Genomic DNA, 15,627 nt, shown 5'->3' with positions numbered 1-15,627 from the left:
GACAGGATTCATTCCGCCTTCCGAAGTATCCACATCCGAGGACTTCACATTGAAAAAGAAGCGCATTGCCAAACACGGGCAAGAGGAAATCGCAAGTACACATTATATATAAAATATCTACTTCTCTGTAATGTGATAAGGATTGATCAGCGAGCCTAACACCAATAGATTTATTTATTTGCAGAATATAGAGTGCAAACAAGGGAACAGCCATATCTTCATATCATTTGCACATGAGTGTTAATCGCGTATACATCTTAACTGCATATAGGTACGAATATATTCACTTCTGTTTTAACACCCAGTCCATTTAAAACCATTCGTCCATTTTCTACTTTGTATCTTATATTCTATTTTTGTTTTTAATCATAGCCTTTTCCATACAATATAATTTTCTTTACCTACTACGGCACATACTTCTATTTTCATTACAGGTACGTTTACATAATACTATCTCTAATTGCTAAGTCCCATAGAGCGCTGACTAATATAATATATTATATTGAACTATTCACTTGTGTATGCCTCACAGGATAACATACCATTAGACTAAGCAGCATTATTGGGCACATACCACATTCATACATTTTAGCGCAACTGCTATATCTATTTTTATTTAATTTACAAATCTGTTTAACTTTCTGCCACCAGTTAATTAAAAAAAATGTTTTCCAGCTGAGTACACCTTTAAAGGGGGTTATCCACCATGAGGTGACTTTAGTACGTACCTGCCAGACAGTAATGGCCATGCTTAGGAAGTATCCATGCTTGTCTTGGGGCTTAATGGCAATGTTGAGAGATTACCATAACGCTGTAACTATCTTTTTGTGAACTGGCTATTTCCTGTTGGAGTTTGGTCTCTTAAACTACATATCCCATAGTTCCTTGTTTGAAAGTGTGAGGTCACTTTTTCTCCCTCCCACATATGAGCCACCCCACCCATTGAAACACATGCACTGCATTCCATTCAAAAGATCAGTGTGTTTTAATCAGGGTGCCTCCAGCTGTTGCAGAATGATCACTCTCCCACCCAGCGGTCACTCGATCCATTGAAGCAGGACAGGCTCCCTATGCACACCTGATTAGTGATGTCAGGTCTCGACACACTGCAACCTCGGAAAACTCGAGACTTGAGTAATTTTGTATGCTGTTAAAAATAAATATTGGGGCAAAAATCACAAAAGAATTGTGAGATCACAGTCACACACACACAGGTAGAGACACAATGTTATAAACTACACTAACTTTACAGCCCCCGTAGAATAGTTAAATAAAAAAATTTGTGGGAATACCCCTTAAGTAGACAGTATCAACAATTTTTTTTACAATTTATGCATTTTTATTTTTTATTAATATACATGAACGAGTATTTACAACAACCACAAGGGCCCTGAGGTTTTGTATTATTGAATATTTTTATCTTGTATAAATTGCGCTATTTTATTGATATTATATATTAACTAGCTGAGTACCCGGCGTTGCCCGGTTTTTCCTTCCTAATCTTTGTTGTGGAGGAAAATCAACAGAGGAAGCTTTTGACTTCATATCCCGTCCTCATATATTGTTGTCATATCTCAACTCCATATCCCGTCCTCATATCCCATCCTCCTATCCTGACCTCATATCCCGATCCGTAAGATGTGTACCAGGTATTGAAATATCTCCAGCCGTACGGAAGTTATGTGGGAACATACGTTTCCCATTGATTTGCATGGGACTTTAAACAAAAACCCCGACCCTCACAAATGGGGGTAGATAAACTATCCTATATTTTAAGTGGACATATAAGTAACATGTGACCAAGTATCATTGAAATATCTCCAGCCATTTGGAAGTCATGCAGTAACATATATTTCCCATAGACTTGTATGGGATTTTAAACCAAAACCCCGACCCTGGCAAATGGGGGTGAGTAAGGGTTAAATTACCTCTCCTATCTTTGTTGATGACATATATTAACATGTGTGCCAAGTTGTCAATATCTTTAGCCGTTTGGACGTGATGCTGGAACATACACACATACATACACACAACACACACACACATTGAGTTTTATATATATAGATTATGATATAAGGATAGCTTTAGCACATTACATTTATTCGTTATACCTTGTTATAAATAATAAAACCACCAATGAAGCCACTGAAAAAGTAGACTAAAGTGTTAAGGCTAATTACATTAGCCTGTGTTTGTGGGAGGGGCCTGTGCTCGCATAAAACGCCAGCACTGGCCCTCACACTCTGACATCAGTGGAAGGTTCAGCTGGCTTCGGTCCTGTTGGTCTCATGTGATGTTGGTGTTTGCGTGGTGCTCTGGGCTGCTCTCTCCCTGCATTTCGTCTGTAGTAAGTATGTGGTCTCTGCAGCAGCCCTGATTCCGGCCGGCAGGGCAGTCTCATGAGTGAGTAGGGGACTGCCCGTACTGCTGGAAATTCTACCACGTACAGCCAGGCAGGTGTCGGGAGCATACGCAGCTCCACACCACCGATGTTTCACTTGTTACGTGTAACGTGCCAGCATGTTATGTTTAGGGGGAACTACGCCAGCATGTTAATGTCATGTGGTAACAAAAGCATTTTATCTCTTATGGGGTAACACCAGTATTTTATCTTTTATGGGGTTACGTTTTACAGCATTTTACATTATGGCGCAAATCCAGCACTTATGTTCATAAAGTAACCCCAGCTCTTTTTGTTATGGGGTGTCACCAGCATTGTTATTATGATGTTGTGGGGCAACGCCAGCTTTATTACATCATGGGGTGATGCCAGCATTTTATGTTGTGGATTCAGATGCTCAACCAGGCCCTGTCTGTATTCAGGAGGCATATGGCGGTTAATACTATGGTCTCAGGTTATTTCCAGCCCTTGATTTCTTAGTATTTGAGGGTTCACGACTGGGATTGTTGCACTATAACTGCTAGGTAGCCATATGGTCTTTATCATGACATATGCTTTAGCAGCGCAAAAATCTACATTTTGTTTTCGCTATTTCAGCCGATAGTCAGTTACACCCCACTTGGGCCAGGTGGCTCTGTTCAAATAATTCTTAGGAGTCCTGGTTGACTTAATTGCTTCATTACTTTCATGTCGATCTATTATATTTGTTATTCCTGATGCACCATTGATGCTAGTCTGCATCTATATTTTACAGTTTGCATGCATTCTATCTGATCACCTATATACTGGGGCTTGTTCAGCAATTTCCAGCTACTACAGCAGGTAAGCATTTATACAGTGGAGTAGACAAATGGTTTTGTTAAATCATGGTCTCATGCATGCTATGCTTTTACAGCCCAGTTGCAGTGGTTACCCTAGCGTTGTCCGGTCCCCATTTGGAAATCATCTTATACAGTATCACTCTGAAGATACTAAACAGTGGGGGGGCGTGGCTTGGCACCGACGGTGATGGCCGCACATTAGGAGGGCTCCTGCTCTGCTGGCCATAAAGGAGCTTTAACTCTACAAAGGTGACCCGGCTGACTTTATCTACCTCCGGAGGCATACCATGCTACTTTCAGCCGTCCCCGGCCTCAGCTTCTTCCTCCCTCTCCGCCATTATGGGACCTGCGCTGGGCCTGCGCTCCCGTTCAGGCGCTCACCCAGTGCTACCCACGGAGGATCTCTCTGCTTACCGCCTGCCGAAGACACCAGGGACGCCTGCGCTCCTACTGCCGGTGACTGCAGCTGCTGTGACAGTGCCTGTGACCTCGCTTCAGCCATCGGGGAGCAGCGCTACTGACCCTGCTCCGGATCTCCTGCCTGCTGCTGAGGCCCCTGTTGTGGGCTCTTCTCCTACTCTGGAACTGTTGCCTGTGGCGGTGAGTGCTGCTGGGGGACCTGTGTTAACAGCAGATTCCCCCCCTAACCCCGCTCTGCAGCTGTCCCTGGTGGGCTCCTCTCCCTTGTCGCTGGGTGGACCTGCTGGGGCTCCATCTTGGGCCTCCTTGGTGGGGGGCCGGCCTTCTCCAGCAAGTTCTCTGCCGTGCTCAGCTACTCACTACTGCTCGGCCTCCCACTCCCCTACATCCCCGGTTGAGGGTTCTGTGCCTTCCACTGCTGGACTGTGTTTACAAGTGGGACCTGCCTCTGTTCCCCCAGCTCATCCTCATATTACCCCTCTGGACCCTCTAGCTGCCTGCTATACCCCCTCACGTTCCCCTAAGCCACAGAGGTCCAGGCAAGCTGCCATGCAGACCTCCATACCAGCTTCTGTGGCACTCCATCTGTCTCCTAAGGGGACCCCTCGCTCTCCACCTGGGCCGGTAGCACTACCGGGGCCGACCCCAGCCCTCCTGTCCTGGGACTTGGCATCTGAATCTGATTTACCCTGCTCGGGCCTGTCTGTGCATTCTTCTGCTCTCCCTGATTTGAGCCAGCTCCTTTCCCAAATTCCTACTAAGGAGGACTTCCGCTCTCTTATTGCTGAGGTTAAGGAAGCCTGCCGAGCGGAGATCTCCTCTATGCGACAGGACCTCCAGCATGTCTCTGACCGAGTGGATGGATTGGAAGATGCTCATGATCACACCAGAGAGTATATTGCCCAGCTCCACTCTACCATTGCTTCTCAGAAGGACTTCCTTGGGGATCTCCATGCCCATGTTGAGGATCTGGACAATAGAGGGAGGCGTAACAACATTAGGGTGCAAGGGCTGCCGGAAGCTGCACGTGAGGATGGACCTTTTTGCCACCCTGGAAACCATTTTTAACCTGATACTTGGCGAACCCCCCTCCAATAAGATCAAACTGGACAGAGCTCACATGGCGCTTCGTCCTAAATCTGCCTTGGGCGCTCCACGGGATGTTATTTGCTGTGTGCATGATTTCCAAGTTAAAGAAGCTATAATGGCTAAGGCTAGGTCCCTGAGACATTTTGACTTCAATGGGGCTCCTCTACAACTTTTTCAGGACTTGTCCTGGTTAACCCTCAGGAAGCGACGACTGCTCCAACCCCTCCTGGAGGTCCTACGCTCTCATCAGGTGCCTTATAGGTGGAATTTTCCATTTGGGCTCCATGCCCGCAGAGATGGACGCTCCGCTGTTTTGCGCTCCTTTTCTGACCTTCAAGCCTTCTGCTCCACCTTGGAATTGCCTGTGCCTCAGTTGGAAGATTGGGACCTGATGTCTCCCCCTCCACCCTTGCCTCCTGTGTGGCAACCAGTCCGGGCTCGCCGGTCTGGTTCTCAGCGGAAGTCTTCGCCACCCGCCCTGGGGGCCCCGACTCGGGCTCCCCCCTGAGTTTCTGACTGGGACGTTGTATTTTTTCCTCAATACTTTTTGCTTGGGGGTTCTTGCTGGACTCTGACTGTCCCCTGATTGGCGGAGATTATCCCCTCCGAGCGGTTGACATTTGTTCTAGTTTTATATTGTCCCCATCATTATAGTACAGTTGCATTTTTTGGTCACCTGTGGTTCTTATTCATATGTGTTTTTTTTTTTGCAATGGCCTCAGAGTTGGGTTCCTACCTTTTTGGTGGTGGTTTTCCAGTTGGCTCCTTCCATTTCCCCTCCTGAGGCCATAGTTATTGATCGCCCATGCTTTAGTTCATGGTCCACATTGATGGTCCTGGCCTCCGCATTGGCTTCCTGGTCAATGGTTTATTTTACTATTATCTGTTGTACTTTATTTGTTTATTTGTTTATCTGATATCTGTTTGGTCTTTCGTCTGTTTGTTTGTCTTTGTGTTTTCTCTTGATTTGGTGTTGTTTTCTGTTGGTCTTCTGTTGTCTTGTGTGTCCTTTTCCCTTTTTTTTCTCCCGCCTTAGATTCCCTTCTCCTGTCCGTATAGTTGCTGGTCCCTGCTCTTTTCCAGTCCCCATTGAGGTTTTGGTGCTGCCCGGTGTATCCTACCAGGTTGTTCTTGTGAGTATGCTTCTTCTTGGCTGTTTCTTTTTCTTCACTCACCCGCCATGGTCAGGTGTGTCTACCTGAATGTTAAGGGGCTTAATTCCCCCACTAAGCGACGCTTACTTCAAAGGGAGTTGGTTGGTTTACATGCTGATATAGTTTTCCTTCAGGAGACGCACTTCGACCATTCTGGGTCCTTCCAAATTCTTCAACACCTGTTCCCCCAGTCTTACTCAGCTACCACGAGTAGGAAAACAGCGGGCGTGGCTATCCTGGTCTCTAGGTCCTGCTCGCTTCAAGTTTCTTCCTCTCTCTCTGACCCTATGGGACGATACGTAATCTTAGAAGGTACTCTGGGAGGGGTCCCCCTTTTGCTCTGTAATGTCTATGCGCCTAACACTTCGCAAATCCCTTTCCTGCGTAGGGTTTTTGCTAAACTCCAGAGGTATCCCCCATCTGCACGGTTAGTGGGCGGTGACTTCAACCTCATTTTTTCCCCGTCCTTGGACCGCCATTCTGTTACTAGTGCTCCCCCTGCACCTGCACAGCTGCGTCTGGCTTCGCTTTTTCGACGTCTCATACGTAACTCCTCGCTCTACGATTTGTGGCGGATTGGCCATCCGACGGAGCGCTCTTTTAGTTTTTACTCACATCCCCACAAATTGCATACACGTATTGATTATTTTTTTGGGAATCTCCCTATGGTGCGCATGCTCTCTGATACTTCTCTAGATCCTATCTCCTGGTCTGACCACTGTCCAGTTCTTCTCTCTTTTTCTCCTACCCCTTCCTCTCTGAGATCCTGTCATTGGAGGATGAACGACTCTCTTCTTAAAACTTTACCTTCCCGTGAATCGATTCAGCAGTGTATTTCCGACTACTTTACCATTAATGACGGCTCTGTATCCTCTCAGGCTATCCTTTGAGAAGCTCACAAATCGGTGATCCGGGGCCATTGCATTGCTCTGGGCGCCGGTCTCAAGCGGAGCGCTCTGAATCGATCTCGGGAACTTCGTATGGAGATTGCTCGACTGGAGGCTCTCTTGTTGTGTTCTCCTTCTGTTTCGACTCTGAGGGGCTTGGTGGCGGCTCGGGCACGCTTAAGCGACCTGGCTCTCCATAAAGTTGAGAGGCAATTGCTTTATGCTAGGCAGCATTTCTATGAGAAGGGAAACAAGGCCCACACTATGCTGGCGAGACGGTTGCGTGACCGGGCTGCTGCTCAGTCCCCCTCAGCTTTGAAGGACCCTGCTGGGGTGCTTCATTACCACCCTGCTGATATCTCTCGTCTGTTTGTTGACTATTACACTAATCTTTACTCACTTCCTTCCCAGTTGCCATCCGACCCGGGGGAGAGAGTGGCTGCCCTAGATGCCTATCTTTCTCAGTGTGGATTGCCCTCTCTTTCAGGGGCAGACCGGGATGCTCTTAATGCTCCTATTACTGGAGAGGAGATCTCTGAGGTCCTTAAATCTCTCCCCTCCGGTCGCTCCCCTGGGCCGGATGGCTTCCCTTACCTGTACTATAAAACATTTTCATCTTTGTTGGTGCCTAAACTTGTCCCCCTTTTCAATTCCTTTCTAGACGGAGAAACGATCCCGCAGTCTTTCTTGCACTCCCTTATCACCCTCATACCCAAGCCTGGTAAGGATCCTCACGATTGTTCCAGTTACCGGCCCATTGCCCTCCTTAACTCTGACCTTAAGCTTTTTTCTAAGGTTTTGGCAGTTAGACTATGCTCCTTCCTCCCGGCCCTTGTTCATAAGGACCAGGTTGGATTTATCCCTTGTCGCCAGGGTGGAGACAACACTAGGAGGGTAGTGGACCTGATTGATTTGATCAATCGGAGATCTGAACAGGCATTAATTCTTAGTCTTGATGATGAGAAGGCTTTTGATAGGCTTGGGTGGCCGTTCCTTTTTGCTACCTCACAGAAATTTGGGATTTCGGGGAAGTTTTTGACTGCACTGCGGGGTCTCTACTCCTCCCCTACAGCTTCACTTAAACTGCCTCACTCGCCATCTCCTACTTTTTCTTTGTTTAATGGGACTCGTCAGGGTTGCCCGTTATCCCCGCTGATCTTTGCACTCTGTATTGAACCCTTGGCTGCCATGATCAGGGGTGATCCGGACATAACTGGTATTTCCTTACATGATAGGGAGTTCAAGGTTTGTTTATTTGCTGATGATGTCCTTCTTACGCTTTCTCGACCTCTACTGTCTCTTCCTTCTCTCTATAGGGTCCTGCATGACTATGGGGTGGTTTCTGGCTACAAGGTAAATCTTTCTAAGTCAGAGGCTCTTCCTCTTAACCTTCCCCCTCATCTTTCTACTCTTTTACGCTCTAACTTTTCTTTTCGGTGGTCTCCCTCTGCTATTAAATACCTTGGGATCTGGATCTCCTCTCACTATTCCTCACTATACTCTACCAACTATCTCCCCCTATTCAGGGATCTCCGTGCCCTTATGGAAAAATGGCGCTCGCAATATATTTATTTTTTTGGTCGCATTGCCGCGGTGAAAATGACTGTTCTTCCGAAACTCCTCTACTTTTTTGAAACCCTGCCGGTTCGGGTCCCGCTGTCGGCCCTGCGCTCCCTACAGGTGGCTATTTTTCGGTTCATTTGGGACGGTAAAAGGCATCGGCTACCGATGTCCGTGATGTTGGCTGGGCGGGCGTTTGGGGGTCTGGCGGTCCCGGATGTGGTGAAGTATTACTGGGCTGCCCATTTGCGCCATCTCGCGGCGTGGTCCACCTATCATGCCTACAGCCGCTGGATGGAAATAGAGAAGCTGTGGTTAGCGCCTGTCCACCCTAACGCTCTCCTTTGGACTCTTCCTGCCTCTGCTCCTACTCTCTCCCCTCTCCTGGGTCCTATGGCATTTTCTAAATATGTGTGGAATTACTGTTCCGTCAAATTTAAATTACTGTCTCCCTCTTCCCCTCTTCAATCTTTCCTTTATCATCCTAGCTTTCCCCCTGGCCGGACCTCTCTTATGGTAAGGGAATGGGGGTCTAGAGGCCTTTTTTGCTGGGCGGATGTAGTTGACCCTTTGTTGCGTACCCTCTTGCCCTTCTCTCAGTTACAGTCTCGTTGGGATCTCCCCTCGTCTGAGCGTTTTCATTATTCACAGCTACAACACTTTATGTCCTCCACGCTGGGTGCGCTAGTGGTATCTTCCCCTACGGGCTTTGAACGGCTGTGTCGTGGTGGACCTCAGACGGGGGGGCTTCTCTCCGATATTTATTCCTTGCTAATCCAACCTCAGGAGGGAGTCCAGGTATCTCATCGCTATATGTCTCGCTGGGAGGAGGTGCTTAGTACTACTATCACTCTCCCTCAATGGAAGATAATATGGGAGCGGGCCTCTAGGGCATCTATATGTACGGCTTATAAGGAGACTCAATATAAACTACTTATGGGTTGGTACCATATTCCAGAGTTATTGAATAGGCTGAATCCCGATATCCCCCCCCCCAGTGCTGGCGTTGTGGGGTGGGTTTGGGTACACTGTTTCATGTTTTCTGGTCCTGCCCTCTTATCACGGGGTACTGGGAGTTAGTGAGTCGTTTGGTATCAGATGTTCTTGGAGTCTCGGTCCCTCCTGACCCTCAGGTCTACCTCTTGCACCTTTCACACTCTGCTCTGCCCAAGAAACTGTTTAAACTAGCTATGCATATGTTCTTGGCTGCTAAGACACTTGTTGCTAAATGCTGGAAGAGGACTCTTCCTCCCTCTGAATCGGACCTACTCTCCCGAATACGTGATATACGCTTTTTAGAATACCTCACTGCCTCTTTGAATAATACTATCCCTGCCTTTCTCTCAGTTTGGGAACCATGGGACCGTTTCTCTGACAGGCAACCTCCCTGAGGCGGTACTGACATCTTCCTCCCCCCCCCCCTCTTTCCCCTCCCTCCTTGTTCCCCCTCCCCCCCCCTTTTATTTATTTATTTTTGTTGTTGTTTGTTTGTTTGTTTTTGTTTGTTGTTTGTTCGAGGTTCTGTTGTCTCTTTTTTGTCTTTGTTTCTGTCTTCTCTCTTTGTCTTCGTGTTGTAGAGTTTTAGTTCTCTCTTTGAATATTTGGCTATAAAACTATGTTCATTCACTACAGTCTTTATGGTTTATCTGAGGTTGGGGCTAGTTGTTTTGGACTACAACTGTTTCTGAATGCTCTGGTCTCTATCTTAGCTTGTCATTTGCCCTGATGTGATCGTACTGGGCGTTGTCCCAGATTATGCTTTGATTGTGTTTTACTATCTTTCTGTTTTTTATGTGAAAATCTTTAATAAAAATCACAGTAAAAAAAAAAAAAAAAAAAAAAAAAAAAAAGAACATACTAAACAGTAATCTTTTGGGGTGAGCATTTTGGGACCTCTATGGTAACTTATGTATTATGTATTACATTATGCTTTCAGGTTAGTTACTGTTGTTACCTCAAAGTTTCCAGACGTCTTTACAACACTATCAGCACGTACGTGATCAAGTGAACAGCTGTATAGAGCATTTGGGGTAAGCAGTCGCAGGTTAGGGTTATTACTCAGGGTTCCTGTCACAACTACAGAATCCAACTATTTATCAATTGGTCATTTGTTTTATTCATGTATGTTGCAGGTTAATTGTCGTGGTTTCCCTCAGTATTCTATATCATTCCGGTAGCAGAGGCTATCAATACGTCCTGATATATCAAAGTTTATCAGCGTTGTTTAACATCTCAGGGAAAGCATGTCGGGGGTTAGCACTGACATCTTGCTCCCCTTCTCATCTACGGGGCTCATCAAATTACGCTATTGCACGCATATCTGACTATGTATATCATCTGATGTATATCATCAGGTAAGCAGGCGTGGTAGAAATTTGTCGCAACGGTTCTGTCTCATTTGCAGGTAAGGGCTCAGTGCATGATACATCACATCTTGGGCAGGCTGTCGTTGTCAGACTTTTGAGGTACACATTAGCTAAGTTCACTTGGGATGTCTTCAGTGTTACGGTCTCAGCTGGGGTTCTACTTAGATTTAGTTGTGCACTTTCTTCCATGGTGAGATTCTATCCTTTTACTCTCATAGTAGCAGCCTTCTTGCCATTGCCTTATCCTTTTTCACAGCCTTCATTATGTCTCATGCATCAGACATTGAAGAATCAACCTCATTAGCTGAAAATACGACTCGTTTGTCTGACTATGGGAGCATACCATCCTTCGAAATTGGACAATCCCAAAATTGAGCTCTGAACTCACAAGGAAAGGCACACCATTACCAGCTAATGCCAGGAAGGCTGATCTCTATAGACTACTGGTGTCTGAAACTGCTGGTACTAGTCAAGATGACATATCTAATCCGACTATAAAGACCTATACAGCATTCCATGCTAAATAATTTGACTGGATCCATCTCTGACATCCACACTAGACTGGAATTGGTAGAAGCCAGGAATATTGCTACTACAGTAGTCCCTATGCTTCCAGCTGCTTCACACTATAGCCCCTCAGGTATCACCTCCATTACTCCCAACATCACACCTGAGCACTTCATACCAGCGCATATCAAAAAAGATATACTAAACAGAAAGGACATCAATCTGGCTTCTCTGCTGATAGCAACACAGGATATCACCGAGAACAAAGTGATAGCATGCGGGGAAGTTTCGGTTGTGTTGCGCAGCAGAGATGTCAGATTGAATAGAAAACTTTCTGTTACAGAATTCATGCTTGCATTTAGTCGCTACTGAGACATAATCTGATCAGTGTGGCCAGTTAGGAGAGAGGAACTAGATCTCTATCTGTATAAAGTAGTTGATTTAGCACATAAATATCCATATCTACTCCATGTCTGAGTGAATTGTTTCAGAGCGCACTCGAAAATAGCCTGTCCCCAAAAATCAGCTAAGCCACAATGACTAAGCTTGATCAACACTGATTATTTTGCCTTATGCCTTCAGCCTCACTCAGAGGCGTAGTTTGCGTAGTTTCTTGTCAGGGGCTTCATACAGGCCTGGTCGCTTTGCCAGATCAGACATTTGAGTGCAGTAACTTGATGTCTGCTCAGAATGATCCCAGCACAGTAGATTCCTTAGTTCAAGCTGAATTGGACAAGAGATTTCTGATAGCTCCATTTGGAGTATCTCTGTTTGATTGTTGGAGAATTAGCCCCATTGGGGTTGTGTCTGGGAAATTCAGTAATAAAAAGCGTTTAATTTATGATCTCTCCGCACCTTATTCATTCCAAGTCCCTAGTCTCAATTCCTTGATTCTGGCAGATGGAGTGTCTTTAAAGTATGCCTCCATTGACCAGGCCATAGCTATCATTATCCAGTCAGGTGCTGGGTCAAATCTGTCTATGGCTGATATTTTGGATGCCTTTAAACTCCTTCCCATAATGCCCGAACTATGGCAGTGGCATGGGTTAAAATGCCACTATTTTGCCACAAAGCTCACATTCGGCTCCAGGAGCAGCCCCTGGCTTTTTGACAGATTTGCCTAGGCCCTTCACTGGATTTTGGAAGAACAGATTGCTTGCCAGCATGCCATCCACTATCTAGATGACTTCCTGCTAATTGAGGGTCCTAACAGACCTCTTTCCGATCCGTCCACATTACTGACAATTTTTTCTCAGATGAGGGTCCTGGTGTCAGCTAACAAAGTAGAAGGGCCGAATACCAGTCTTACCTTCCTAGGTATAGTCCTGGATTCCAGAACAGCCAAATTACCGGAAGAGAAGTTTTGTAGAATTAAGGAAGTCCAATTTCCAATTTCTCTAAATCCCACATCGTCACCAAGAAAGATCCTTGTTGGGTATGTTGAACTTCGCCATGCAAATTATCCCTCAAGGTGGTTCTTTAATTTACCGTTTGTTACAGCTTCTCCCAAAAGCCCAGCAGCAGGGCAGCCAAATTCACTTAGATCACAATGCCATGGCAGACTTAGTCATGTGGCAAGAGTTTCTTAATACCTGGAACGGCATATCTTTCTTCATTCCAGCAGCCGATAGCCAGTCCCTTATAGTATTTTGTGATGCTTCATCTAGTGTTGGCTTTGCAGCTATATTTGGTTCTCATGGGCTAGCAGACAGGTGGCCGGAAGTTGTCAGGCAGATTGCTGCATTCGACAGAACTTCCGCATTATTTGAAATTCATCCATTGGTGGCTGCGGCCCAAGTCTGGGGCAATCAGTGGTCTAATATCACGGTCACCTTCCTCTCTGACAATCAGGCGACAGTAAACATACTTACCAAAGGCAGCTAAGTCAAGTCATGTAATGTCTTTTTTATAGGAAATTAGTACAACTCTCCTTATACCATCATTTTTGTTACATTTGCTTACATATTAGAGGCTCAGCTAATATTGCTGCAGATGCTCTTTCACTGCAAAATTTTCCACTCTTTTTCCAGGTCATGCCGGAAGTTGATCGCTTAGGGGTCGCAGTTCCCCCATACACCTCATTAATAATGGATTAATTCCCCATCTTAACACCGCCCGTAAGCTTGTCTCTGCATCACTATCGACCAATATCTCTAGTATTTACAACACGGCCTGGAACACGTTCTTAAGATTTCAGCATACTCACCTGCCACGTGATATGGAATTGATTGAATATGTACTTGCTTTCCTTGGCTTTTGCCACACTGAACTTAAATTGTCATACAATACTATTAAATCCTACTTGGCTGGTATACAGCATTTCTTGGTGTTGGAACATCCTAGCAGAATTTCTATCTGTTCAGTTCATGTGATAAAAGCAACTTTACGAGGGGTGTTAAAACAGAACCAAAGCAAGGCTACGGTTAGACAACCTATCTTTGTGCAGGTTTTCTAGGACTTATCTGACATGCTTACCAGGCATTTGTTTGGTTATTTCTAAAGATGAGCAAAGTTACAGTAATTCGATTCTGCAAGAACCTCGCAGCTCGGCGGTTGCTGACTTTAGCCTGCATAAATTAGTTCTTCTTTCCGGTGGGCTGGAAAAGGTGGATACAGTCCTAGGAGACTCTCATAGGACTGTATCCACCTTTTCCAGCCCACCTGAGCACCTGAAAGAAGAACTAATTTATGCAGGCTAAAGTCAGCAACCGCCGAGCGGCGAGGATTGTGCAGAATCGAAGTACTGTAACTTTGCTCGTCTCTAGTTATTTATGTAGTTTAATATTGAAAGCAGCCATTTATCTTTGCTTTTACGGATTCCTTTGGGTTGGGGAATTCACTTGCGTTAACAGTAAGGCCAGTTACATTAAGCGCAGCCATCTCTCTTGGTGCTCTGATCATTTTGTTCTTTTTCTCCCAGTTATAAAGACATCATAAACAGGTGCCCCCACGTTGATTAAGTATTTCCCTACTACCTATGCTTGGGGTCCTGTACGGGTGCTATGTGATCTGTTTACAGCTCTCGGCCTTTTGGCTAAGATCAAGTGTAGTATCTGTTCTTATCAGTGGTTTGGTCTTCACCATTGATGTAGGATGGATGCTGCATGGACGGAGCAGGTGTTCCGGGGCTGGTTCTGAGGAATCAGCTCGACGGCTGTCCTGATGTGACCGGTTTCCTCCGGGTCTCGCCATGAGGTAGAGGGGTGTAGAGCCGAGGTACTTCTGTGCCTCGGGGAGTGGTGACCCTGATGTGCCGAAGCTCACTGGGTGTTATAACTCACTGAGTGAAAGCACTGCACCATTACTCTTCACCTTTGGCACTCACCCTTGGTATCCCGGCCTTCTGGCTAGGATCAGGGAAATTTTTATAAATCCGGATGACCGGGCAGTATATCTGCACTTCATTCACGTATTTATAATTTTTTTGTATGTCACTGTGCCACGTTTTTTTTTTTTGTTTTTTTTTTGTACACGGGATTAGCAGGATGCGGTAGCCCTTCTGGGTGTCCCTCCTGGTGGTCTAGGTGAGGTGTGTGTGGCCATTAGGTTCCTCACCTCCCTGCAACCCCTGGGCATCTTGGCTTCGGTCAAGATGCTATCAGTATACGGCTCCTTGGCTGATACCTTGGCTAACGCCTAGGTTGAAGCCAGGAGCATTTTTGGCCCCTTAGTAGCTTTGGCGAAAAGGGGCATCAAACCTGGATCCTTGCAGGTGCCTTTTGGCTAGGAGGTGAAGGGTAGGTTTGTTGGGGGGGGGGCCTCTCTCCTGTTGGAGAAGGGCTTAGCGATAGACCGCATCCTTTGTGCACGTTTTTTAGTGTGACACGTTTGCACTTTTTCTTGCACTTTGGGTGATAGAGAGCACTTGCATCGGCTCTTAAAAAAATAAATCTGTCTACAGCTCTAGAAAGCAAAGAGCCTAACACTCCTTTGTTACCTTTTCCCACAGCAGCATTATCCACATCTCAATTCATCAAGCATGTTCGCATCTCTGTGCATTCTTTCCGAATGGGTGCTGCCCAGGCAAAGTTCCAGTCCATGTGATTAGAAAACTTGGGCACTGGAGATCTTCTTGTTTTAATCAATACATCCTAATGCTCAAAAAGAAATGTCCGAAGCTTTTAAACATTTGGTTTTGTGAATGGTTAAATAAAGTTCCTGTAAAATGTTTACAGTTGTCTGTGATTTTTGTCCCTTAAAGGCATATTCCCTTCGCAGCGGTTATGGCACAACACAAGCCTTAGTTAGGTTTAGTTTTATTACGTAGAGTTTACACTAAGCTTCTCAGATCCTGACCACAAGTGTTAAGGCTAATTGCATTAGCCTGTGTTTGTGGGAGAGGCCTGTGCTCGCATATAACGCAGGCACCGGCCCTCCCACTCTGACCGCAGTGGAAGGTTCACCCGCCCAAGCCTGCCCTTT

General features: G+C 45.9%; 1 pseudogene; it reads left to right on the top strand.

The window, feature by feature from the left end:
* The first annotated feature begins 14,225 nt into the window (after positions 1–14,225).
* LOC130359937 (U2 spliceosomal RNA) lies at positions 14,226–14,297 on the top strand (annotated as a pseudogene).
* Positions 14,298–15,627: the final 1,330 nt, after the last annotated feature.

The sequence above is a fragment of the Hyla sarda genome, chromosome 2 (assembly GCF_029499605.1).
Source record: "Hyla sarda isolate aHylSar1 chromosome 2, aHylSar1.hap1, whole genome shotgun sequence".
In the NCBI taxonomy this organism is placed as follows: Eukaryota; Metazoa; Chordata; class Amphibia; order Anura; family Hylidae; genus Hyla; species Hyla sarda.
The sequence above is the reverse complement of the archived record's forward strand: the minus strand, read 5'-3'. Positions and strand labels throughout refer to the sequence as shown.